We start from the raw sequence: 26,884 nt of genomic DNA, 5'->3' as shown, positions 1-26,884 counted from the left end.
TATTTTTCCATCCTTTTACCATGAATGAGATGTTTATTCTTGATATTAAGGTGTGTTTCTTGGATGCACAAGAAAGATCCTGTTTTTGAATCCATTCCATTAAGCTGTGCCTTGTAACTGGGAAATTGAGACCATTGATGTTGAAAGCTGTCAATGAGCAACAGTTGTTATTCTTTATTATTTCACTGTTGGGATATATTTGCCCCTCCCCCTTTTGATTTGCTGGTCTGAGAATATCTACTTCTTGTGTTTTCTTGGGTATGATTAACCTCCAATATTCTTTCTTCATTCTGTATGTTTAATGATTGATTATTATGTGCCATGGAGAATCTCTCTTTTGGTCAAGTCTATGTGGTGTGCTATAAACTTCTTCTATCTTGATAGGCACCTGCTTTATTAGGTTAGAAACTTTTTTTCTACAATTTTGTTGAAAATATTTTTTTGTGCCTTTGACCTGGGTTTCCTCCTCTTTTGTAGATTTGGTCTTTTCCCAGTGTCCCAGATTTTATTTGACTGAGCTAACCATTTCTTTTATCCTGTTTTCAGTGCTTGAGATTCTGTCTTCCATCTTTTGTATTTTGTTGGTACGGCTTGCTTCTGAGGTTCCTGTTCAAGTTTTTCAAGTTTTCTTTTCTAGATTTTTCTCAGTTTGGACTTATTGATTCTATTTCCACTTCAATGTCTTGACTGTTCTACTATCTGTGTTCTGTGTTTACATAGATTTCATTAATGGCTTTATTCATATGTTCTTTAAGTACTTCTAACACACTCATAAAGACTATTTTAAAGTCTTTGTCTTGTGCTTCAGCTGTGTTTTGATACTCAAAACATACTGTCCTAGTTGTTATTTATTTTTTTAACCTGGTGTGTAAGCATCTGGGTTTGGGATGATTGTAATTCTAGGTGCTGATATCTGGTCTTGTCTCTATTGGATGGGTGTTTTATTCTATATTCTTCGTTGCCCTTTCTTAAGGACATGGAAGTCATAAGTTGCCTAGTAGGGTATTCTTTTGGGATCCTGCTAGGTGTGGCCACCGAAGGTTCTGGGAAGAATAGTTTCAAGGTATTGGGAGGTGACACTAAATGAGGATGAGAAGGTGGGTGTGCTGAGGGGGATCACAAAAGGGAGAAAAGCAGGGTGTACCACCAGTATCTTCTTAGTCCCCTGGTAATTGTAGAAGAGGGAGACGGAGAGGGAGAGGGAGAGGGAGAGGGAGAGGGAGAGGGAGAGGGAGAGGGAGAGGCCACAGCAGGTGTTTTGTTACAGAGCTGAGAATGAGACTGGGAAATTGGATTTGGAGGAGAGGAGGGAGAGTCAAGGTATCCTAGTGTTTTTCCAGGCCAGTGTGGTTGGTTGGTTTCAAGGAAATGCCTGCTGTCATTTGCATCTGCGGCAAAGAGAATGAGGAAGACTTTCCTTTCCCCTTAATTCCTTCCTTCCTTTCTTCCTTTTCTTCCTTCCTTCTTTTCTTCCTTCCTTCCCTTCCTCCTCCTCCTCCTCCTTCCCCTCCTTCTTTTTCTTGAGATAGAATATCATCATGTACCCCAGTCTAGTCCTAGAACCTTCTTGCCTCTGCCTCTCAAATGCTAGGATTATGCATGTGGGAGGTAGCATGTTCAGCTTAAGATACATATCTTTTAACTCACTAAATATATATTGGAGTGGCCAAAGCTATTTAGAATAGATACATTTTCTCTGGTTTATGGTTTATGTGTGAGTTTATTCAGATTTCACTCAGTAAAGGCAAACTGTCATTTTTTATTATTTATTTATTTTACTATTACCTGCATTTTACAGAACTATTACCATAATTCTGTGGACACAGGCTGAGAATATGGCACATGATTCTTGGATTTCAGTTCATCCCCACTTTGGAGATCCTAAACTACTATACTTTATATCATAGTGTGAGTGTGAGTGTGTGTGTGTGTGTGTATGTGTGTGTGTCCACACGCACGCGTGTACCTGTGTGCTTGCACATGAGCATGTGTGGGCATGTACCCTTCTCTTTCAAGCACCATATGTGTTACTTCAGACCTTCTGGAAGTTTCAGGCAGAATATAGCCTAGATTCCTCCTGAGCTCCTTCCAGAATCCTTCCTTCTCTGTTATATCTGTTGTATACAGGGAATAGGGATGTGAACTGCTAAAGCAAATTACTTAACAGTGACTGATCTATAATTACTAGCAATTTATCTCTTAAACTTTTAGAGGTGGTGTCTAACCTCAAGAGGAATGTTTGGGGTCTGGCGAGGATACAGTTTGTGCTTTCATCGTGGTTCTCTGATGCTCTGTGCACAGATGGAGAAAGGGAACAAAGGCCTGCCTAGTTCTTTTGAATCTTGTAGAACCCTGTGTAAAGCTGTTAGTCTCACTCCTGAAGGGAGAGCCTTCTTGGTCTAAGCACTGCTAAACATCTCATCTCTTAGCACTATTACACTGGACGTTAAGTTTCAACATGAGTTTTGGAGAGACACAAACATTCAAAGCATAACAGTAGGGATTTGAGTTTTGATGGACCTTATTCCTTTGATTTCCCTTGCTTTTGCTACTTTTGGATAAGTTTAGATAAATTTCAAGAAAATAATGAAGGAATATTGATTCTTTGCCATTGTGTTCATTTTAAACCAGGATTTGAAGACTGTGCCAGGGAGGCATAGGGACAGTGGCACCTGAGAGTGACTGGGATGTCTCTCGGCATGACCAATTTGACAGAAGGGGCAATATATACAGGACCATATCCATCTCCCTTTTAGTCTGACCTGCTCCCCACTTCATACACAGCAGCACCTGTAGGGTTTCTTTTTCAAATAAGGATTAGATGTAGCCACAATGTTTCATTTGCCTAGAGAAATAATGTAGCTTTTCATTGTCAAATAGTATAAAACAGACCACAAATTAGTGTTTGGAGATAAAGTTCTGTAAAAATGGTTAAACTTTGCTTATAATTTAATTTATAAGTATTCAATTATACTTAATTATAGCATAATAATGGGAATATCTGCATTTCCACCTTGAACTGACCTTTCATACAGATCATCCTAGACATGATTCGGAGAGAGCAGATCTTTGGGTTGAGATCCCATCTTAGAGAACCTGGTCTAAGGTTGAACTCAAGTTAACTCATAGGCCGGCACCTAGTACCAGTCTCCAGGATACCCCTCAACAAGACCCGTGTCTAGCACGAGTTTCCAGGCTACCCCACAGGACCTGATTCTAGCACCAGTTTCCAGGTTATTCTACAACAAATCTGCACCTCTGGATTACAAGCCTGCACCTGACACGATTTTCTAACAACCACCAATGAGGAGGAAAGGAGAGGTTAAGTTTATGGTTTGACCCCCAGCACCAGCCAATTACATTAAAGGCCATAGTGGCCCCCAATCAGATGTGTACCAAGCTAGTTACCCCTTTCTTGCCTCTATAAAGACTTACCTGAAACTGGGCTTGGACCACCTCCCATTCTCCTGTGTCAGAGACAGTGGCACTGGAACTTTATTCAAGTTCCAGCTTGAACAAATAAGCTTACAAGAAAGAACAGAACAATCTTACAAGAAAGCCGGAGACATACAAGTAGTCTCTAGGGTATGCATTTTGAGAAGATCCGGAAAGTTCTTTGTTACCTCTCTCCCCATGCAACAATTTTCCTCCACAGACTTTCTTTCAGAATTTGCAAAGGTAGGATAACCCCTTTGGTGCCCACTCCTACAGTCAGCTTCCAGAATTCCCCAGGTCAAGGCCATACCTCAAGGGCAAATCTAACCAGTTCCAAGCTGATTGGGCCATTCCTTTCCACAAGAGATTTTCACAGCATCACTTTCAGAAAGAAGTCCCTAAACGTTCCCTGTCTTTCCCTCCATGGGTTACAGCTATCTGATTGATTTTTAGACTTGTAGATTAAGGCACAGCTCAAAGTCCAGCAATGGTGGTGGAATGGATACTTCTGCTGGTCCTGTTCCCTGGCAGGTCTGGGGTTTCAGGCACAAATCCCTGCTGCTAAAGTTATAGGTCAGTGCCTGAGACTTTGATTAGGCCACAAACGGACTGAGGTTAATTATGCCTAAAAGGGTCAGATCTCCATTCTAACTTTTTTTTTATGAGCTCACCCATTTCTCTTATTCCCAGGAGACAGTTACAAATATCTCAGCTGCAACACTTAGAGATGAGAGGGAGGAAGTAAATAGGAGACCTCACTTTGACCTGAACCCTTACTGAGCTCAGCCTTTAATCAGAGCTCCTTGCAAATCATTCCTGTGTGATTATCAATAAACCAGCATGCTTCATTTGTTCCCCATGAACACCTGTCTAGAACTTTCCTGAGTGGGGATGGGGTAATTAACAGGAAAGATTGGGCCCTTCTTTGGCTTTTGACCACAACCTCATTATAACTGTATCCGTTCTTCCTATCTTGGCTTGCAGTAGGCTATGGGGGCCTTTGAAGTGGATGAGTGCATGTGAGGATGGAGACTGCTGCAGTGTCAGCAGAGAATAGACACCCAAAATAAAAAAAAAAAGATCCAGTTACTTTGTTTACAGTCCTTGACAGCATCCCCATTACTCGCTTTGAGGAGACAGTACCACCTTTTCCAGACAGAAGTCTTGACCCAATGTAGTAGTGTGTATCTCATATCATGCCACACCTTGGCAAACACAGCTGATTGGCTGTAAAGAGAAAGACTCACTTTGACCTGTGGGGTGTGTTTCACACAGGCTCTGCATGCCGGCCTGTCATATGGGGTGTGGATCAGACCAGTGTAGTGTGTATTAGTGAGTTTTGTATCTTTGTGGTCAAATACTTTCTAGTATCTCCTTAAGGAAAAGAATGCTGTTTTGCTGATGGTCCCTGTCCTTTTAACTCTTTGCAGTGGGGAAGGCACATGAGAGTTTACGTTGGTAGCTGTTGTTCACATGATCACTGTTCATCTAGTGGAAGACCAGGACACAGAAAATGGCAAAAACTCGGAGCCAGCCTGTGACCGTCAAAGGCCCGTCCATAGTGACCTTCTTCTATCCGCTGTGTTCTATTTTCTAAGAGCCCCATAGCCTTCCAAAATATTGCCACGTAACTGGGAACAAGTATTCAAAACCTCTAGGAGTCTTTTTACTTTCGAACTGCACAATGCAGTTGTTTCCATAGGCTCATGGCCATCTCAGGATGTAAACACCCCAAAAGGCCCCAGTCTTATCAGTTTCAATGTAATTCAAAACCTCAAAGACCAAAGTATTTTCTGATACTGAAGGCAAACTCTTAATTTTAAGGCTCTATCAAATAAAAAAGAAAGTTACAAATTTCCAATGTACAATGCACGAAGGAGACATCTTCATTCCAGACAGAAGAACCAGGAAAGCATCAAGACTGCAGCCTGGCAGGCAATATCTGGAGCACAGGGTGTTATCAGTGGGTCCCAGTGGGCTCTGTCAGACCCAGTCCTATGGTGGTGTCAGCTGAAATACATAGTGTCTTTCAGAACTGGCTTCATCCGATATCTGCTGGTTTCCTCAAGAACTGGTCCACATTCGTGCATCTCCCACATCCTGGATTCTCTGGTGTCTGTTGCAGCTATGGCGTTACCTTCACAGCCTCATGCATAGCCCGATGAGGCTTCCTGAGGGAATCTCTTATACATAACTTGACTCTGCGGAAATCATAGTGGAATTCTCCCCACAGATTTTTCACTCATGGAAAACAAGCACCATGTGAAAACTCCAAGTTCACCTGCGACCTTGAAAAGTATCCAGGCCACATTAAAATATTGATATTCACTGAGGATAAAGCATTAGACACATGATCTTGTGTGGCAGATATTTCCAATTGAAACTACAAAATGGCAGGACTGGAGCTCCTTACATTATGGCTTGGGGTCTCACAATCTCTCTAAGGCACACCCCCAAAGAAGAGTCCTGTCTTAAAGTTTTTAATCACTTCCCAATAGTGCCAGCCAAGGGCAAAGTCTTTAATCCGTTGATTGATTTAATACACTGGTTAGGGGGCCTTTCCTTACCTTGTTCCTAGACACTCAATTCCTTAGGGCAAGGGTATTACTTGTGCTGTTTTTCTATGAATGTTTATGTCAGCTGGTAGCCATCTAACCTCTCATCCAATGAAATGAGATGAGACAGTTCAGGGAAGTACAGCAGATGTGCAGGCCTAACTTAGCCATGCGGCAGAACATGGCTCTACTGTTGTATACATCACTCATCCTACTTTAAAGACTAGCTAATGGAAGAAACAAATCTGTGACTTGTTCATTCATCAAATCCCATCAGTTGCAGGATTTTCTCCGTTATTTTGAAGTACATTAACCAGTGCGGATTGTTTCACCCAGCTTTGTATCTGCACACAGCTAATTTGTCAGTATGTTTGCCTGTTGTTAAGTACCTTGGTCTCTATAGATGCTTTTGGCCCATTTTCCGTCATGGCACTTGTCTGACCTTGATCAAGATTTCATATCTTGTCTCACAGTGTTGGGAGAACATTAGGACAAACAGCCACGTCCCAGCTCATTCTAGCAAGGTAGCCTACCACCCAGTTCCTGTTAACTGCCAATGACTTACACTGGGGTCTGTCTTCATTTTGTTTCTATTGCTGTGATAAAATATAAACACAACTTAGGGGAGAAAGGGTTAATTTTAGCTCAAAATTCCAGTTTACAGTCCATTGTTTCAGGAAATCAAGGCAGCAAGATCTTGAAGCAGCTAGTCACATTATGTCACAGACAAGAGCAGAGAGCAGTGAATTAATACGTCTGTGCTCAGCCCACTTTCCCCATCCCCTGCCTAGGAAATGGTGCCACCCACAGTGGTCAGGACTCCTCATGCCAATTAATGTAGTGGAGATAATTCCCACGGACATTTCATTCCTGTAGACCAATCCTGTCAAGGTGACCCCTTACTGAACTCTTGCATGATGTAAAGTCAGATGATTCTACATCATGTCAAACCCGTAATCCAAACTCACAGTCTAATTTGCTCCCTCATTGCCAATGCCTAGACCTTGTAAATATGCAAATGAACTCTTGCATTTCTTCATGGCTTTGACTCCCAAGTCCCTGATTTTTTTCAAAGCTTTCTGGTTGACACTTGCTGGGCTTTCAGAAGCATGTTAGCCCTTATTTCTTAGGAAGGCCAGTATTCCCCAGTGATAGCTTTGCCTTTCAAGCTAGTTTTTCAGATAGCAGATTGAAAAGTCTGTTTTGAAATTCAAAAGCTGCAAATGAACCGGTTACTTTTTTCTCTTTATATTCTTGCTATAAAAGTCATTTCTTTTTTGGGCCTCAAATACTCCTACTGTACAGGGGAGAGTCAAAATAAGAAACAGGGCATATGAAGAGAAGTGTTTTTTCCTAGCATTCTTCACTGTCAGGCTCAGATCAAGTACCACTGTGGAAATTACATGTGGAAGTCACTGATGTCTCTATGAAGAACTATAGGTCTATTCTCTGAACTATAGGTCCATCATCTGAGCATCAGGTGAGATTTGAGACTGTCAGCCTGGCACTGACCTGGCAAACACACGTGTTCTACAGAGTCACACTAGTGGTTCAATAAACTAGGGAGACACCAAGGCAGCAAGGAGGGGTTTTCAAAGATGCAGTGAGTGACAAAGAGCTGTAGCTGGCCCTTGGTTCTCTTTGATGAGTAAGGTAATGCTTACAGGATCCCCGAGGGTCTGGATCTTGCCATGTGACTCCTTGGTTCCACATTCTTTGCTCTTTACATAGATTTCACGTACATGTGAGTAAAATAAAAAGGCCATTGTCATGTGATATGTGCATTGGAATGTGGAAGCTTCCTTACAAGACTCCCCTAGAGTTTCCCTCAGACAAGGAGTGGCTATAGTTCTGGCACATCACAGAAGGGGCTTGTGTTGCCATGGTGAGGTGAAAGCTCTGAGAAGCCCTGGGCTGGTCTATGCAGCACTGGGTCAGAAGTTCCCTGTGGAGCAGGCCAGCTTGACTGACAAAACAAATATGCTAAAAATAACAAGCTGGTGATTCTCTTTCTTACTTTATCAGGTTGTCAGGAAATTTGAGTACTTTTGTAATTTGAAAAGCATAGCTGGATCTTTCTTGTCATAACTGATTATTTTGGGACTCTAACAGTGATGCACTCAGTCAGACAGTGAAACTGTGGAGATCACTGATTTGAAAGCAGATGGCAGGATTCCCTACTCATTTGGCTCCCAGAGAAGCCCAGCACATTGCTCCTGCTCTAGAGACAGAGGTAATGACATCAGGGTCACTGTGTCAATTTATTCTTCTGAGAGAAGGACACAAGAGAAAAATGTAAATCAGGCTTAGCCAAATCTTTCCGTGTTCAGGCTGATGGCAGGGCATTGGCTCTGGAGCTTGACGTCATGGAGAAAGCCTTTGTAAATGGATTTAGCAAGCAGGAGGGGGAAGCCAAGTCTAGTGATCCATTTTGCTTCACAGTAAGGAAGCCAAGGCCTAGAGAAGTGAACTGACTTGTTTAAATGACACAGCTGCCTGATGCCTGGTCGAAATAAAACACTGATTTGAGAACCATGGCTTCTCAGGAACTTTTTTTCATGCAAACCACACAAGGATCATAGAGTGTAGGTTCTGATTTTGGGGAGTGGAGGTGTGACATGGGGATATGCATTGCTAGTGAGTTCCCTTGGGATGCTTTATGTCTCCGGTTCCTAGGTAGCACTGACCATTTTCCTTTTTATTTAAATTTAAGTTAGGTAGTATGAATCCTATGTGTAATTCTTTAGTATTGAAGCCATGGGATAAGGGGTGGGGAGACTTGCATAGGAGTACTTTAACAATTTTCTCACTTCTCTCCTTGCTCAGAGTTGAGTTAAATCATGTTAAAAAGTAACAGATTTTTTTTTTTCAGTGGCCCTCTGGAGAGAGGAGAGGAGAGGAAAGAAAGGAGACAGACTCAGAGTGACATCATAGAATGTTATTCTAGGCATTGTCTAGCGTGTCTAACTGGATTATTCCATTGCTGCAGCAGCTACTTTAAAACGTTTGAAGTTGTTTTGTGCGTACTCAGGAAGTGTGTGTGCATCTGGAAGTAAGACGACAACTCCTGGGAGTCAGTCCTCGCCTTCCGCTGTACAGTACGGGGAGGACGCTCAGCTCACCAGGCGTGACCATCGTCCTTAGCTCCTGGGCCTGCTTCCAAGCACCCATGGCTCATTTTCTAATTGTCTTCCAGTCTCTGTAAGTTGAAGTGTAATGCGTGATGTAGGGGACTCCTGTCTGTTGAGATTAAAATAGTTTGTCCTATGAAATCCGAGTGGTTATTTCTAGATGCCTGTAAACTCCTCTCAGGGCTCATAGAAGCATGGGTTTTGAATTTTCTTTTCAATGCATTATAATTTCTTGCTGGTTCTCATATTAATTAATGGGCTGATAAGATATTTCGCACACATTTATTTTATATTTAATTTTTTAAGAGTTATAGGTTGTTTTTAGTCATTCTTTAAAAGTAACTTTGATTATTTGTCTAGTTTGTCCCCAACCCTGCTCTTTAATTTCAAAATCCAGGACCTTAATTTTTATCATTTACTTAACATTTTGTGCCAGAGAATTTTGAGAAGCTTTCGAAGAATTCCAAGTTACCTAAATCTCAGGGAACTGAGGACCTTTGCTCAGAGGCATGTGTCTAGGATAGAGTAGGGCTAAGACACTCTCTATCCCTCATTTGTCCTCTTCATTCTTTGCAAGTTTAGATGACTCAAGTATCACCGTTAACCTAACCATGAGTTGGCAGTGACAGGGAAGGCAAAGAGGGTCTGCAGAAGTGCCGTTTGCCTGTTTGATGGTACGTTCTGTACAGGGGTCAGACAACACCTTAAGGTTTTGTGTAGGCAGACAAGAGACAAGAGGTGTCTGTCGGTAAATGGCTCGTGCCGCTGAGACAGACATGGCCCACTGACACAGACATGGCCCACTGAGACAGACATGGCCCATTGAGACAGACATGGCCCATGCAGACAGACATGGCCTTGGGAACAATGGTGCTGATGATAAAGATCTTGGCAAGAACATGTTTTAAACTCAGAGACCCTGGTTTTAATTATGTTCTGACAAATTACACACATTTTGTGGAACTGATTGACTTCCTTGGGATGAAAAAAAATCCAAAGAACTGGCTAGCACAAATTCACAGAATTACAACCGAAAAGCACCATGCAGGTCCTAGTAACTTCATTGAATATTATTTCTTCTCCACTCTCCCTCTCTGCTTTGTTAAAAAGAGGAACATGCAGCTATATTACTCCTGGGCATACACCCAAAAGATGCTCCAACAGATCACAAGGACACATGCTCCACTATGTTCATCGCAGCCAGAACCTGGAAATAATAGCCAGAAGCTGGAAAGAACCCAGATGCCCTTCAACAGAGGAATGGATACAGAAAATGTGGTACATCTACACAATGGAGTACTACTCAGCTATCAAAAACAATGACTTCATGAAATTCATAGGCAAATAGATGGAACTGGGAATATAATCTTGAGTGAGGTAACCCCATCACAAAAGAACACACGTGGTATGTACTCACTGAGAAGTGGATATTAGCCCAAAAGCTCAAATTACCCAAAAATCAATCCACAAACCAAGTGAAGTTCAAGAAGAAGGATGACCAAAGGGCAGATGCTTCAGTCCTTCTTAGAAGGGGGAACAAAAATATTAACAGGAGGAAATATGGAGACAAAGTTTGGAGCAGAGATTGAAGGAATTCAAAACTTGCCCCACCTGGGGATCCAGTCCATATACAGTCACCAAACCCAGACACTATTGCTGATGCCAAGAAATGCAAGCTGACAGGAGACTTATAGAGCTGTCTCCTGTTAGGCTCAGCAAGAGGATGACAAATACAGAGGCAAATGTTCACAGCCAACCATTGAACTGAGGATGGGGTCCCCAATGGAGGAGTTAGAGAAAGGATTGAAAGAGATGAAGGGGTTTGCAACCCCTGAAGAACAACAATACCAACCAATCAGAGCTCCCAAAAACCAAACCACAATCCAAATATTACACATGGACAGACCCATGGCTTCAGCTACTTATGTTCAAAGGATGGCCTTGTTGAACACCAATGAGAGGAGAAGCCCTTGGTCCTGCCAAGGCTCAACCCTCCCACCCCCAGTGTAGGGGAATGTCAGTATGGGCAGGAGGAAGGGCTGTGTAGGTGGGTAGAGAAACACCCTCATTGAAGTAGTGAAGGGGTGGGATGGGATGGGGGTTTATGGATGGGAAACCAGGAAAGTGGATAACATTTGAAATGTAAATTAAAAAATATCCAATAAAAAGTAAGTGACACACACCTGAAAAAAAAAGAGGAACATCATTTATAGTCAACTCCATTTATTTAGAAGCGAGTCAGTGCTCAATGACCTCCACACTTAGCAATCATTTCTATTTGGGAACAAGAAGGTTTCCAGACAGAAATGGATACATCCCCACCCCTCATTACAATGAATGACAGTCTAATTAAGGAGAGCATAGTAACAGATCTGAGCAAATCAATACACTAGTGCAGTAGGGTGGGAGTTTGGAGAACTGAGGCGTCAGTGGGGATTGGAATGGGTGATGGTGAGTACAGTGTGAATAGAAGTGATGTAGTGGGGAAGCAGTATGTTGAGCAACAGACACACATGGAGACAGCACAGGCCAGGAAGACCGCAGGTCAGTGGTTCTCAACCTGTGGGTCTCAACCCCTTTGGGGATTGAACAACCCTCTTACAGGAGTTACATATCAGATATCCTGCACATCTGATATTTACATTATGATCCATAAACTTAGCAAATTACAGTTCTGAAGCAGCAACAAAAATAATTTTATGATTGTGGTCAACACTGTGTGGGGTATTGTATCAAAGGGTTACAGCATTAAGAAGGTTGAGGACCACCACCTTAGATGACACGCTGAGAAGCTGAGTTGGGTTTGGTGGAAGAGCAAGCAGCTGTCTTGGGAGTTGAAGGCTTGAGCAGAGAAACAAATTGTGAGCTGCTCCTGTTCTCTGCCTTCATGAGGCCACCCTAGCCGCTCCTAAGGTCCCTGTAATTGTCATAAAGCACGGGCATCATTGGCCACCACAAGACACTGTTAGACCTGGCTTTGGAGGAGTGAGGAAGCTTCCTCATGAGAAGAGATGACATTTAAAGAAACCTCTGTCCCATATTCTTGCAGAGCACACGTCATTCTCAGATGGCCTGCACTTCTGATGCTGTGACCCGGATGCTATTTAGCTTTCCATTACCTGTCTTTGTCATTATTTATTGTTTATTATTATTACTATTTTTATCAATATTTTGCTATCTGGGGTTTTACTCTTCTAGTCAATATATTTCATCAATATTGTCATTTCTAGGCTAACCTGTTTGTAGTGCAATTTCATATGAAGGTGCTCACGAGCTTTCATTCAAAACGATGTGGTTTTAAAGGATGTAGGCCAGGTGTCATGGTGAAATGGATATGAACAGCTTCCTTATATGGACACATAGCTTCCAAAAGTTAGCACCAGCTTGGGTGGATGATCATGATGGGTTTCGCACATCCATTCGTTATTGAGGAGGGAGAACCTGAGTGCCAGAGCAAGGGGAGATGGGTAACATATCCACCAGCCATGCGGAGAGGAAGATAAAAGACTGGTTCCAGAGATGAGATGCAGAATACAACTGACAAATGGTTCTGATAAGAGGAAGCCCTGGGCAGCTCACAGTGCTGCAAGTGACCGCGATGAAAATGAAAATAAAAATAACAGATACCCTTGCAGAGTCCTTTACATACACTATTTCATTTTTATCTTCACAGCAACTGGAAAGGTCAATATTATGAATTTAATTCTATAGGTAACGAGAGATCTTGAATTAAAATCCCGGTCTGTCTGTGGTCGATGGCTGAGCTCAGTGCATCTCTGCTTTGCTTTCTAGGAGCCGCCTCAGTGGAAAGCGTCACTGTGTGAGGCCCCTTGTCCTTGCTCTAGAATGCGGGTAACTCAAGGCTGTGTGTTTGCCAACCATTTGTTCACAGGCATCAAGGGCCCCTTGGAAAGAAACCTCTCTAGTTGAAGGAGAAAGTCCTGCTAGGACGATTCTACCAACTGAGATGGAGGATGGACAGATTCCCAGGCTGTCCTCTAATTCAGTCCACTACCCAGATGTCAGGAATCAGGATGACTGGGAAGGACTCTGTCTGCCTGGATATCAGGGCTGGAAACAGTGACCGAGTGAGCCGTGTTACCTAGGCCACTCAAAGAGATGCGTAAACATTGGGTTTAAGTTGGAGCTGGGTGAAGTGTTTGGAAAGGCTTGGACCAGTGGAGCACTGTTGACTGGATGGGGATGGGAAGGGAAATAACTGTCTTTCCTTTCAGGGTCAGGCAAGTGAGGTTATTTTTAATGTACTTTGAGCTTCCTGGAATGTCTCCTTAACAGACTTCCTTGGGATAGCTGTTGGCCAGCTAAGCTTTTGTAACTTTAAACCTACAACTTTGATAGTGGTCATGATAACTTTTAAAATGACATGACCACTGCACCCTTTAGAATAAACAAGCATCTTAAAAATACTTTAGTTTTTCTTTTCCCATATGCTATTGGATCTGATTCTTCCCCCCCTTAATTCCTTCCAAATCGCCCCCACCTCCCCAATGTTCTCTTTCTACAAAACCAAGCAACCAAAGAAAACAAGGAAAGTGACAATCAAAACTAAAAAGGGAAATCAGTAAGACAAAACCAAAAGGAAACAGTCCATTTTGTGTTGGTCAACTACTCTTGGGCAGGGGCATGCCTTGGAGTGTAGCTGGCAGACGTAGCTATATTCCATTGGAGAAAACTGATTTTCCATTTGGCTTGTACCCATGCGGGGCTTGTGCATACTCATATAGCCTCTGTGAGTTCATTTGCACACCAGTCCAACTGTGTCTATAAGATACTGCTTTTTCTTTTGAGTCATCTATTACCTCTGGGTTTTGCAATCTTTTTGTATCCTCTTCCACATATCTCAACCTTGAGGGGAGGACTTTGATGAAAACATTGGCCTAGGGTTCCAAAGTCTCTCACTCTGCGTATTGTCTAGGTGTTAGTCTCTGTAATAATTTCCATCTCCTGAAAGGAGCTTCCCTGATGAGGGCTGTGAGATGCTCCTCTGTACGGGTATAACAGTGTGTCCTTAGGGGATGTTTTATTGCTATTGCACAGGTATTTCTGCTAACCAAGAAAATGGGCCAATGAGCTCAATTATTTAAAAGGTCAAAGACAAGAAACCTCAGAAAGACTGGAATGCAGGATGCTTGTTTTCTTCTTAACTTTTGTACCTCATTTACCACTTTCTTACTCTTTATGGTGATGCCACTTGATGTTATAATGGCAAATGTTTGCTGTTGCCTGAGTTCTTCTAACTAATGATTTTACTCACCACACAATATCTGATAAGGAGGGAAGAGACAAAGGATAGTTTTGTTCTTTTCTTGGACTAACCAAGAATAAATGGGGAGGACTAATATCCTTCCCAACTCCCATGTAAATCTTCTAGCCCCACAGAAAGATAGAGCTTTGTTCAAATAGAAAAATTTCTAAGCGAAGTGGGAATAGGTGAATCTAGGCTAACTTCACATCAGAACACTGGCATCATCCATGACTCATGACTTGACTGTACCCTGGGCTCTACCAGGACACCAGCATCCATAACTCCTGACTTGAATACACCCTGGGCTCTACCAGGACACCAGCATCCATAGCTCCTGACTTGACTGCCCCTCTGGGGTCTACCAGTACACCAGCATCCATGCCTTGTGACTTGATTGCACCCTGGGCTCTACCAGGACACCAGCATCCATAACTTTTGACCTGACTGAACATCAACAGAAATGAAGACAAGGGCTGAAGGGGAGAATCTGCCTCTCTAGTTTCCCAGAGGACAGAGTTATCAGAAACCAATGCCCTGGGACACTTCGGTACAACTGTTTTGCCTCAGGATGGCTCCACTAACACTAACTCTGGGAATAAGACCAGCCCCAGGTCATCTGGAATAGGCTGACATGACTTTTCTTCCTAAGCTGCCTGGTGGTCACTGAAAACTGTCACCGAGACTCTGAGATGTGTAAATGTCTGAAGACTAACACTTATTTCCTGGTGAGAAAAGAATTGTCTTTCTTTCATTACTGGTCCATCAACTCCAACTCATAAAAGGGCTTAGGTTTCAAGGAATGCACAGAAATCTCCTGCTTTAGGAATGAAGACATTATGTTCTCCTCCATTGTGATGGCAACAGGACATTTTAGGAACTCCAGTGTCCCTGTGGCTTCACCACCTGCAGTGTGTGTGTGTGGACGGGGAGGGAATCGGGATCTTTTCTCTTTGTTCACTGTATAAAAAGACACCCCCCCCCATAAGCTTCCTTGGGTAGCCTGGCTGGAGGATTAACATCCTGAGCAGCTTGGAAGCTGCTCGCTTCAGCCAAAGACCTTCCCATGCCACTATCTAAGTGTCAAGGCTTAACTGTCCATCTTAGTACAGGATTTTAGAAACATCTGCCTGTTGCTTTAGCCTTATTCTTTCTGTTCATTTCTCTGTATGACAGACAGGGTTTGCTTTTAGTTGGCCATGCCACTCTTCACTCTGGCTTGTCTAGCTTTTTCCTGGTGAGACACATTACTGGAGCTCATTGTAGATTCCTCTAGTCACTGAGAATAAATGGCCATGGGAAGTGGCCAGTGTCTCGCTCTTTGTACTCCTCTCTCTCCTAGTTACATCAGAGAATAGAAAGCCGACATAGGTTGTCCAAAATGGGACATTCTTTCTGTGTCCCCATACCATGACCTGGGGACAACAGGACAAATTGGGAAATCCCAGCTGAACAAAGTCATGTGGTCCCACCCTGTCAGACTAGGCATTCTCAGGATCTCAGCCTTTGTGTGTGCAATTCATGCTGTCTGGAATTTCTTCCAGTGCTCCATTTCAGTGAGCTTCGACAGGTATGAAATTAGAGAGAAAAATACAACATGCACTATAATGAATGCACCTATCACCCAGTTCCAACAATTATCAAAACAAAGCAAATCTTATTTGACCTCCCCTGTTATACTTTTTAAATTCGTGGGAAGATTGGGTCTAACTGTGTTTCAAACATCATCAAATACAATAGGGGGTCTTTTCATCTGAAACAAGTTACACTTTGATTGGGCTTTTGATATTTTCCATAGCAAATAACCAATTTTGACTTTTCAGTTATATAGTTTGTATGTGTATGAGCGCGCGCGCGCACGCGCGCGCGTGTGCGTGTGTGTATGTGTATTTGTATAGATTTGATGCATGTGTCTGCAGAATACATGTGTGTATATGTGTACACATGGAGGCTAGAAGTCAACTCTAGAGCTGACTTTTTGAAAAAAAAAAAAAAGCTGTGCACTGAGTGCTCCAAGAACCCAGGAACCTGCTTGTCTCTATGTCCTGGCACTGGAATTATAGGCATGTGTGCCATGCCACATCTCTTGGCTTTTTACATTTGTATTGGCAGCAACCTCATGTCTTTAGGCTTGCACGGCAAGTATTTTACAACCATAGCTTCATACCAAGTGGATATTTTCAGATTCTGATATTTCATACCAAACTGGCAAGTTTTTAAATTTTCAAAAGCAAGCTTATTTTATACAGTTTGACGGCCATCAGTGACCCCTGTGTGCCAGAGATCCAGGCTCATGCTCCAAAACCTCTCTGCTTTCCTAAGCTGCTGGTGTTCCTAGCTTGTTGGTGCAAGGTAGGGTAACACAACATGGATTTGAGTTGTGTATTCAAATACAAAAGGTTGTGCGCAGCATGTAGCAGCTGGAACAGCACAACGTAGATTAGCATGGAGAATTCACGAGGTAGCATGTGGCGTGTGGCATGCAGTATTTGGTGTGCAGCATGTGAGTACCTTGTTTCTTGTTCTCACAGACCCTGGCCTGGATGTGACCCCCAGTTACTTCTCTGAGAGGTCAAACATTGGAAGAGAGACAGTCCTGAGCACGTGGCTACTCCAACAGCCTCACCTCCAGATCCTTCCATTCCTTTCAATTAGTGCTGCTGCTTGGTATTACACATTTAAATATATGAGACTATGGAAGCCATTTTTGTTCAAATCACCACAGCCCCTGTCAGAGTTCCTCTCATCTGGGTTCTGCTAGATACTTTGCCCTCAATTTGTTATTAACTAATCCTTGGCCAAGGCTTGTCAGCAACTCACACACCAACTGATAGCATCTCAGCTCTCAGAGGGAACCCTGTGATCACAGCAGAGGCTTGGGCACAAATGGCCCTCAAGAGCCAAGGAATGAATGAACCAGGCTTTTCCCTGGGTGCTTCTTTTGCATCATGTCTTTCTCTCTAGCTGGCTCAGACCAGGCTCTGCATATAGAAGTCTGCATCCCGCTCCCCCACCACATACCTGCACACAGACATGACATGCTGATGACAGGTTAGGAGCTTTGTGTAACTAACCGCAAGACCAGCTGTTCCTAAGCAGCCTTCCCGCTGCAGCTGGGGCTTTTGACTGATGCTGAATTTAGACATCAACTTGTCTTCTGTGTCATCAGAGCATGGATCAGTGATTCAGCCATCAGGTGTGCTGAGTGATCCCTCATATTGCTCATCCTACGGAGTTAAAATACTAATCAGACTGTGATGCTTCCCTTACACAGCCTTGAGAAGGCCTCTGCATTCTACTGGAACAAATGCCCAACTTCTCTGATACCCTTAAGGTGGGGCCCTGCTAGGTTCTTCATTCGCCAACCATCAATGCTCTTTTTTGCCATGTGCTTCTTCGCAATTGAAAGCTGTTTCCACCTCAGACTTTGCATATGATCAATATTTCTCTGTCCAAAACACTACTATTTTGACATATTGATGGATTGATAACACTTGTGCAGGAAAGTGTTCTATAACAGATCCAAGTTTAAGCTGTTTTTAGCTAGGCTGTGTAACATGTGCTCCCTTCTGTGGTACTCACCACGTGCAGGCTTGTTTGTGTTTTTGCTCATTTAATCTACTCCCCACATAGACTGTTGATGCCGTGAAGACAAAGTCCATAATTGATTACTAGGCACCTATATCTACCACTGTTTATGAGATACACACTGAGTGAACCCAGTATCTATCTATCTATCTATCTATCTATCTATCTATCTATCTATCTATCTATCTATCTATCTAAATTTTGCCTTATTATCAAGAGTGCCTAATTTTCTTCATATTGATGAATCAGGATTTCTATCTCTGCTGTTTAAAGAATGAACCACACACAGAGCTCTGTTCACTGTAGCCCCATGCTCATTATGTAAAGAATCTTCAGGATCGTGGTTCAGGGACAAGATGTTCCTCCAATCCTTAAGTTCTCCTGTTCAAAATATGGAAGAATCTAAAATGCAGACTGACTTGATGTAGGCTCTTGTTCTTGAACCTTCACTGTCCTGGAACTAACAATCTTCCTGCCTCAAGTGCTCTAGTGCTGAGATTTCATCACAGCAAAACCCTAATCCTCTGGTGTGTGTGTGTGTGTGTGTGTGTGTGTGTGTGTGTGTGTGTGTGTGTAGCAGGGTTTCTCTGGCTGTCCTGGAACTTACTTTGTAGACCCTGCTGGGCTTAAACTCAGAGATTTACCTGCCTCTGCCTCTCGAGTGCTGGGATTAAAGGTGTGCGCCACTACTGTTTGGCTCTTCTGGTTCTTACAATTCTTCTATTCCCTCCTCTGGTGTAGTCTCTGAGCTGAGTTCTGCAAGTGTTTTGTAGATGCATCCACTGGGACTCACAATTCTGCATTTATGATGTGGTTTTCTCTAATGCCATCTATTGCAAAAAGAAGTTTCCTCGATGAAGGGTGAGGACAACACTTGTATGTGGATATAAAGACAAATATGGAACTGTAGGTAGGGGTCATGCTGGCTTAAGTGACAGTTGTAGGTTCTCCTCCAAAGACCTGAGTAGTTGGCTAGGTTTCCAGTAGGAGGCATTATTTCCATCTTGTTGATATACAAGTAAGACTATATAGACTGAAGAGGTTGTAATTGTGTAGTTATGAATACACACACACACACACACACACACACATTTAACAACACTTAAAAGAAAAAGAGGGCTGATACACCTGAGAGCAGAGGTAAAACCACCACTTTTGTTTTGAGGGACCAGCCTAGAGCCCTCAGGACACAGGAACCCAGGAGCAATCTGGGACGGGATCCTTCTGGCTTCTATCTTTGTCAGAATCTGATCTGGTTCCACAGCTCTTTGTACCCAGATCTCCTGGGGAGAGAGTGGGACTCTTAGTCCTGTGAAGGCTCAACACCCTAGTGTAGGGGATGTCAGGGCAGGGAGGGAGGAGCGTTGGGTAGGTGGGTGGGGAAGCACTTTCTTGGAGGCAGGGAGTGGGGAAATGGGAGGGGAGTTTCCAGAGGGAAAACCAGGAAGGGGGAATAACATTTGAAGTGTAAATAAATAAAATATCCAATAAAAAAAGAAAAAAAAAGAAGTGTGGACAGTCCTGCGATCTCAAGGACTTGAGCTCACATTCCTGGACCAAGAGGAACCTGCCTGGAGCTTTCTGGACACAGGAACCTAGGAGCAGTCGGAGAGAGGATCCTTCCAGTCTTTACCTGTGCCCAGAGTTGAAAGACAGTTGCCAGGAGCACTGACACACCTGAAAGCAGAGGTAAGACCACCACTTCTGCTCCAAGGCACCAGCCTGTAGTCCTCAGGACACAGGAACCCAGGAGCAGTCTAGGACAGGATCCTTCTGGTTTCTGCCTGCACCAGAGCTGAACCTGGGACACAGCTCTCTTTACTCAAATCCTGCTGGAAGAAAGCCGACCTCCAGGAGTGCTGACACACAGAATTGCAGGAGGGTCAAGCCACTGCCAGAGACAGCAAGAGAAGCTAACACCAGAGACAACCAGATAGCAAGAGTCAAGCACAAGAACTTAAGCGACAAAAAACCAAGACTACTTGGCATCATCAGAGTCTAGTTCTTCCACCAAAGCAAATACTGGTTATCCCAACACACCCGATAAGCAAGATTTGGATTTAAAATTACATCTCATGATGATGATAGAAGATTTTAAGAAGGACATAAATAACTCCCTTAAAGAAATACAGGAAAACACAGGCAAACAGGTAGAAGCCCTTAAAGAGGAAACACAAAAATCCTTTAAAGAATTACAGGAAAACACAACCAAACAGGTGAGGGTTGAACAAAACCATCCAGGATTTAAAAATGGAAATAGAAACAATAAAGAAAGCACAAAGGGAAACAACTCTGGAGATAGAAAACCTAGGGAAGAGATCACGAGTCATAGATGAAAGCATCACCAAAAGAATACAAGAGATAGAAGAGAGAATCTCAGGGGCAGAAGATACCATAGAAACCATTGACACAACCATCAGAGAAAATGTAAAATGCAAAAAGTTCCTAAGTCAAAACATCCAGGAAATCCAGGACACAATGAGAAGATCAAATTTAAGGATAAGAGGTATAGAAGAGAGTGAAGACTCCCAACTTAAAGGGCAAGTAAGTAATCTTCATCAAAATTATAGAAGAAAACTTCTCTAACCTAAAGAAAGAGATGCCCATGAACATATAAGAAGCCTACAGAACTCTGAATAGATTGGACCAGAAAAGAAACTCCTTCCATCACATAATTGTCGAAACACCAAATGCACAAAACAAAGAATATTAAAAGCAGTAGGAAAAAAGGTCAAGTAAAGGCAGACCAATCAGAATTACACCAGACTTCTCACTAGAGACTATGAAAGTTAGAAGATCCTGGGCAGATGTCATACAGACCCTAAGAGAACACAAATGCCAGCCCAGGCTACTATATCCAGCAAAACTCTCAATTAACATAGATGGAGAAACCAAGATATTCCATGAAAAAATCAAATTTACACAATGTCTTTCCACAAGCCCAGACCTATAAAGGATAGCAGATGGAAAACTCCAACACAAGGAGGGAAACCACACCCTAGAAACATCAAGAAAGTAATCTTTTTTCAACAAACCCAAAAAAAGAGAGCCATGAAAACATAATTCCACCCTTAACAACAAAAATAACAGAAAACAACAATCACAATTCCTTAATATCTCTTAACATCAATGGACTCAATTCCCAAATAAAAAGACATAGACTCACAGATTGGGTAAGTAAGGAGGACCCAGCATTTTGCTGCAGAAAGGAAACACACATCAGTGACAAAGACAGATACTACCGCAGAGTAAAAAGTTGGAAAACAATTTCCAAGCAAACAATCCCAAGAAACAAGCTGGAGTAGTCATTCTAATATCACATAAAATCGACTTTCAACCAAAAGTTATCAAAAAAGGAAGGACACTTCACATTCATCCAAGGAAAAATCCATCAATATGAATGATTAATCCTGAATATCTATTCTCCAAATGCAAGTGCACCTACATCCATAAACAAAACCTTGTTAAAGTTCAAAGCACATGTTGCACCTTACACAATAATAGTGGGAGACTTCAACACCCCTATCTCATAAATGGACAGATCACGGAAAAAGAAACTAAACAGAGACACAGTGAAACTAACAGAAGTTATGAACCAAATGGATTTAACAGATATCAATAGAACATTTGATCCTAAAAGAAAAGAACATACCTTCTTCTCAGCACCTCACGGTACCTTCTCCAAAACTGACCATATAATCACTCACAAAACATGCCTCAGCAGATACAGGAAGATAAAAATAACCCCATGCAGCCTATCAGATCATCATGGACTAAGGCTGGTCTTCAATAACAACAAAAATGACAGAAATTCCACATATACATGGAAGTTGAACAATGCTCTAGTCAATGATCACTTGGTCAAGGAAGAAATAGAGAAAGTAATTAAAGACTTTTTAGAATGTAAGGAAAATGAAGGCACAATATACTCAAACTTATGGGACACAACAAAAGGAATATTAAGAGGAAAGCTCATATCTTTGAGTGCATCTAAAAAGAAACAGGAGAGAACATACACTATCAGCTTGACAGCACACTTAAAAACTCTAGAACAGAAGGAAGCAAACACACCCAAGAGGAGTAGACGACAGGAAATAATAAAACTCAGGCTGAAATCAACTAAGTAGAAACAAAGAGAACTATACAAAGAATCAACAAAACCAGGAGCTGGTTCTTTGAGAAAATCAACAAGATAGATAAATCCTTAGCCAGAGTAATCAGAGAGCACAGAGAGTGTCTCCAAATTAACAAAATCAGAAATGAAAAGGGAGACGTAACAACAGAATCTAAGGAAATTAAAAAAATTATCAGTTCCCAATACAAAAGCCTATATTCAACAAAACTGAAAAATCTGGATGAATGGATAATTTTCTAGACATATACCAGGTATCAAAGTTAAATCAGGATCAGTTAAACCATCTAAACAGTCCCACAACTTCTAAAGAAGTAGAAGCAGTTATTAAAAGTCTCCCAACCAAAATGAAAGTCCAGCACCAGATGGGTTTAGTGGAGAATTCTGTCAGACCTTCATAAAAGATGTAATACCAATACTGTCTAAACTGTTCTTCAAAATAGAAACAGAAGGAATACTACCCACTTCCTTCTATGAAGCCACCAGAAACCCTTATACCTAACCACACAAAGACCCTACAAAGAAAAAGAACTTCAGACCAATTTCCCTTATGAATACTGATGCAAAAATATTCAATAAAATTTTCAAAACTGAATCCAAGAACACATCAAAATGATCATCTGTCATGATCAAGTAGGCTACATCCCATGGATGCGGGGATGGCTCAATGTATGGAAAACCATCAACATAATCCACTATATAAACAATGTAATGGTTTGCTATGCTTGGCCCAGGGAGTGGCACTATTAGAAAGTGTGGCCTTGTTGGAGGAAGTGTGTCACTGTGGGGTGGGCTTGGAGACCCTCCTCCTAGCTCCTCCTAGGATGCTGAGGCTGTTCCTGGCTTACTTCGGGTGAAGATGTAGAACTCAGCTCCTCCTGCACCAGGCCTGCCTGGCTGCTGCCATGCTCCCACCTGATGATGATGGACTGAACCTCTGAACCTGTAAGCCAGCCCCAATTAAATGTTGTCCTTTATAGAACTTGCATTGATTTTGGTGTCTGTTCAGCAATAAAACCCCAACTAAGACAAACAAACTCAACATGATCAATCCACATGATCATTAGATACTGAGAAAGCATTTGACAAAATTCAATACCCCCTCACACTAAAAGACTTGGAAAGATCAGGAATCCAAGGCCCATGCCAAAACATAGTAAAAGCAATATACAGCAAACCAGTAGCCAACATCAAACTAAATGGAAAGAAATTGAAGCAATACCACTAAAATCAGGGACTAGACAAGGCTGCCCACTCTCCCCTTACTTATTCAATATGGTATTCGAAGTCCTAACCAGAACAATCAGACAACAAAAGGTGGTCAAAGGGATACAAATTGGACAGAAAGAAGTCAAAATATCACTATTAGCAGATGATATGATAGTATCATTAAGTGACCCCTAAAACCAGAAAACCCCTAAACCTGATAAACAACTTCAGCAAAGTGGCTGGATATAAAATTAACTCAAACAAATCAGTAACCTTCCTCTACTCAAAGGATAAACAGGCTGAGAAAGAAAATAGTGAAAGGACACCCTTCATAATAGTCCCAAATAATATGAAATACCTCGGTGTGACTCTAACCAAAGAAGTGAAATATCTGTATGACAAGAACTTCAAGTCTCTGAAGAAAGAAATTGAAGATCTCAGATCGAAAATCTCCAATGCTCATGGATTGGCAGGATTAATATTGTAAAAATGACCAAAAAGAAATCTAGTGATTCAATGTAATCCCCATCAAATTTCCAACTCAGTTCTTCATAGAGCTGGAAAGAGCAAATTGCAAATTCATTTGTAATAACAAAAAATCCAGGATAGTGAAAACTATCCTCAACAATAGAAGAACTTCTGGGGGAATTACCATCCCTGACCTCAAGCTGTATTACAAAGCAATAGTGATAAAAACTGTATGGTATTGGCACAGAGACAGGCAGGTAGATGAATGGAATAGAATTGAAGACTCAGAAATGAGTCCACACACCTATGGTCACTTGATCTTTGACAAAAGAGCTACAACTATCCAGTGGAAAAAAGATAACATTTTCAACAAATGGTGCTGGTTCAACTGGAGGTCAGCATGTAGAAGAATGCAAATCGATCCAGTCTTATCACCCTGTACAAAGCTCAAGGCCAAGTGGATCAAGAATTTCCACATAAAACCAGATACATACACTCAAACAAATAGAAGAAAAAGTGGGGAAGAGCCTTGAACACATGGGCATTGGGGACAATTTTCTGAATAGAACACCAATGGCTTATGCTCTAAGATCAAGAATTGATAAATGGGATCTCATAAAATTGCAAAGCTTCTGTAAGGCAAAGGACACTGTCATTAGGATAAAATGACAGCCAACAGATTAGTAAAAGATCTTTATCAATCTTACATCTGATAGATGGCTAATATTTAACATATACAAAGAACTCAAGAAGTTAGACTCCAGAGAGCCAAATAATCCTTTTAAAAAATGGGGTACAGAGCTAAGCAAAGAATTCTCCACTGAGAAATATCAAATGACTGAAAAGCATCTAAAGAAATGTTCAACATCCTTATTAATCAGGGAAATTAAAACCAAAACAACCCTGAGATTCCACCTTACGCCAGTCAGAACGGCTAAAATAAAAAACTCAGGTGACAGCAGATGCTGGCAAGGATATGGAGAAAAAGGAACACTCCTCCATTTTTGGTGGGATTGCAAACTGTTACAACCATTCTGGAAATCAGTCTGGAGGTTCCTCAGAAAATTGAACATTCTACTACCTGAGGACCCAGATAAACCTCTCCTGGGCATATACCCAAAAGATGCTCAAACATACAGCAAAGACACATGCTCCACCATGTTCATAGCAGCCTTATTTATAATAGCCAGACGTTGGGAAGAACCCAGATGCCCTTCAAAAGAGGAATGGATACAGAAATTGCGATACATCTACACAATGGAATACTACTCAGTCATCAAAAACAATGGCTTCATGAAATTCACAGGCAAACGGATGGAACTAGAAAATATCATCCTAAGTGAGATAACCCAATCACACACAAAAACCCTCACATTGCGTGCACTCACTGATAAGTGGATATTAGCCCAAAAGCTCAGATTACCCAAGATACAATCCACAGACCACATGAAGTTCAAGAAGGACAACCGAAGTGATAAAGTTTGGAGCAGAGACTGAAGGAAGGATCCAGCCCATATACCTACAGCCACTAAATCCAGACAATATTGCCAATGCCAAGAAGTGTGTGCTGACAGGAGCCTGATGTATCTGTTTCCTGAGCTGTTCTGCCAAAGCATGACAAATACAGAGGTGAATGCTAGAAGCCGACCATTGAACTGAGAACGGGGTCCCCATTAGAGGAGTTTGAAAAAGGATTGTAGGAGCTGAAAGGGTTTGCAATCCCACAAAAACAATACTAACCAACCAGAGCTCCCAGGGACACAACCATCCAAAGAGCACACATAGACAGACCCATGGCTCCAGCTGCATATGTAGCAGAGGATGGCTTATTGTGCACCAAAGAGGAGAAGTCCTTGGTCCTGCCAAGGCTGGACCCCTCACCAGTGTAGGGGAATGTCAGGGTGGAGAGATAGGAAGGGGTGGGTGGTTAGGTGGGGGAAGGGAATAACATTTGAGATGCAAATAAAAAAATCCAATTTAAAAAAAAAGGAAAAAGAGGTCATGAACTTACAAGAGTAAAGTTCATGATGGTTCTGGAGGTTCCTCAGAAAATTGAACATTCTACTACCTGAGGACCCAGGTAGAAGGAGAAAATGGAAGGGCAAATCATGTAATTCCACGTCTCAAAAAATAAAAATAAAGTATTGCGTTCAGTTTTATCCAGTTATTTATTTGTTTATTTTTGGTATTTTGAGTCAAGGTTTCTCTATGTACCCCTGGCTGTCCTAAAACTTTCTCTTTAGACCAGGCTGACCTTGAACTTAGAAATCCATCCACCTCTGCTTCCTGAGTGCACCATTTCCTGCCCAGTTTATAATTACTTTTGAAAAGTAGCTCATGTCCACTTGGATTGGAAACTGAGTTCCTGTTTCTCCTTCAGGAGAGTCTGGTTCACACTGGAATTATTACAAGTTTTTTTTTTAAGCCACTGGTACTTACATTCCAGTAAGAACTGATAATTACTTACCAGGGGCCAGAGTCCGTGAAGCCCTTTCCTAAGGAATCCCTTTGCCTCCTCTTCTGCTCTGGTTCAAACTCATACGGTGACTCTGCTGCATCATCTTTAGCTCCTTTGGTGGAAACAGGATCACAAAGTGCTCCTCAAAGAAACATTTTTAGCATGTTCTCTGCCATATTTATCCCTCCAAAATGTTGCCGTGGTAACTGCACAGATAGCTGAACACCAGATAACACAAACGGGCAAGCAGAGTTTTATTTTAATAAATTCATGACTGCCATGGAAAACGAGGCACATTTATGGCATGTTAATTTGAGGCCTTAGAGGGACTGCAGAACGGTTATGTGTTTGGAGTAGATTTTACATATGTTTGCCCATATTGTACATATGATCTTTGGTCATTTGAGTACATGTCCAACAAGCTGGCGTAGGAGACTGCCCAGCATCTGCTCGCCTTGTGAAAATGTGCCACTGTGTTGATAACTGCGATCATTTCAGAGCGGATTCATTCTCTCTCTGTTGTCCGGAGTTGGGGCTCTGTAGGTCCTGTGGGTTGGAACTTGCTTCGGTGTGAGTGTCACACTCTGGGAGCATGTCTTTTTTTCTGTCTGGGATTCTCCAACTCTAGTGAAACTCTCATAAACC

The 26,884-nt window shown here is 42.1% G+C and overlaps 1 long non-coding RNA gene across 1 annotated transcript; it reads right to left on the bottom strand.

The window, feature by feature from the left end:
* Positions 1–5,298: 5,298 nt before the first annotated feature.
* Positions 5,299–7,780, bottom strand: LOC134479301 (uncharacterized). Its single transcript, XR_015623437.1, has 2 exons — positions 7,655–7,780; positions 5,299–5,723 (listed from the first exon to the last, which is right to left on the bottom strand). It is a non-coding gene; the product is annotated as an uncharacterized LOC134479301 (long non-coding RNA).
* Between the last annotated feature and the right edge of the window lie 19,104 nt (positions 7,781–26,884).

The sequence above is a fragment of the Rattus norvegicus genome, chromosome 6 (assembly GCF_021556685.1).
Source record: "Rattus norvegicus strain SHRSP/BbbUtx chromosome 6, alternate assembly SHRSP_T2T, whole genome shotgun sequence".
Lineage (NCBI taxonomy): Eukaryota > Metazoa > Chordata > Mammalia > Rodentia > Muridae > Rattus > Rattus norvegicus.
The sequence above is the reverse complement of the archived record's forward strand: the minus strand, read 5'-3'. Positions and strand labels throughout refer to the sequence as shown.